The following is a 1,680-nucleotide window of genomic DNA, read 5'->3' as shown; positions in this document are numbered from 1 at the left end:
GGACCAATGGATAGCCACAAGCAAAAGAATGAAGTCCGACCCTTCCTTCACACCATATTACGAGCCCTGTGGCCTGATGGGTAAGTGTGGGGCTGCTAACCATCATGTCAGCATTGCAAACCAACCTCAAAGGGAGAAAGCTGAAGCTATCTGCTCCTGTAGGATTTACAGACTCAGAAATCCTATGTAGGGCCATTGTGAGTAGGAAATGGGTTGAGTTTAAAGCATATATACAATTAAATCTAAATTGGTCCAAAATATAAAATTAGAGAAAACATAGGAGTACATGTTGGGACTTTGGTTTAAGCAATGAATTCTTAGATAGGACACCTAAAGCACAAGCAATCCAAAGAAAAATTAGGCAAACTGGAAATCTTCCAAATTTTGAACTTGGGCTTCTACGGACATCACCAACAAAATAAAGACCACTGAGAAGAATATGAGAAATTTTTGTAAATACTACAAATCACATATCTGATCATAGATGTGTATCTAGAATATATAAAGAAATTTTTTTACTTAACTATATGTAAAAAGACAACCAAATTTTAAAATGGGCAAAAGATCTGACTGACATTTTTCCAAGGACAATACACAAATGGCCAATCATTAGTCATAATAGAAATGCCACTTATAACCAGGGAAAGAGATCAGTACAAGGCTAATTCAAGTTTGGGCCTGGATGTGGAGATATTGGAGTTCTGCATGGTTGGTGGAAGTGTAAACTGGTAAAGCCATTTTGAAAGCAATCTGATAGTTATTCAAAAGGTTCAATGTGTTAACATGTGACCCGATAAAAAAATCCCAAACCTAAAAGAGTTTCTCCCCAATCAATTTTGACTTATAGCCACTCCAGATGTTTCAGAGTAGAACCGCGCTCTATAGAGCTTTAATGGCTGGGACCATCCTGAATTAGAGGGGGCTTCAGAAGATTCATGGAAAGCTGGAATGATAAGATCATGGAAACTCCACAGCTTTTGAAGCCTCCTTGTGCCAAAAGACATTAAACTGTACTTTAAGTTGGTAAACTCGAGACATTGTGTCTCAATCGTACGTCTTAAGTGGTTTAATAAACAGAAAAGCTAGAATGCAAAGATTCAGGACCTATACTTCAGGAATGAAAATCTACGTGTATCTGTCTCACTCTAAGGAGAAAATAGTTGTCATCGAAAGGTAATTTTACCTCCTGTTCATACCACCAGTTCATAAAGTACTATTTTCAGCTAATTTTCTTACTCATCTAACTAAGCTAATGGTATTTTTGTGTTCATAACTTAAAACTTTTAGGAATAAAGTGTTTCAGGTAGCTTTGAATATACCAAAATTTTTGAGACATGAAAATAGTGGAATCAAAAACAATGCTTTTGTCGAGTATATAATTGTAAATACTGCTTTTGAAAATAAATTATTGGAAGCTTTAATTATATTGCAAACATGCATTCCTTGGAGTCATTTTTGTTCTTATTTGGAACGATCCCCACAATGTTTTCTACATGAAGAAAGTGGTACACTTTAAATTAAAAAATCAGAAAATAATGTAAAATATAATTTGGCATACAATATTCAATACTTTTAACTACTTAAAACCCATCCCAAACCTGATGACAACCCCATATGTAAAAGTACTCTATGGGGCTTTCTTGATGGCAGTCTTTTAGGGAAGCGTTATTCTCTTCAGTC

This window comes from Echinops telfairi, unplaced genomic scaffold (assembly GCF_000313985.2).
Source record: "Echinops telfairi isolate 266 unplaced genomic scaffold, ASM31398v2 ScPeMD7_5868;HRSCAF=6743_0, whole genome shotgun sequence".
Classification (NCBI taxonomy): Eukaryota; Metazoa; Chordata; class Mammalia; order Afrosoricida; family Tenrecidae; genus Echinops; species Echinops telfairi.
The sequence above is the reverse complement of the archived record's forward strand: the minus strand, read 5'-3'. Positions refer to the sequence as shown.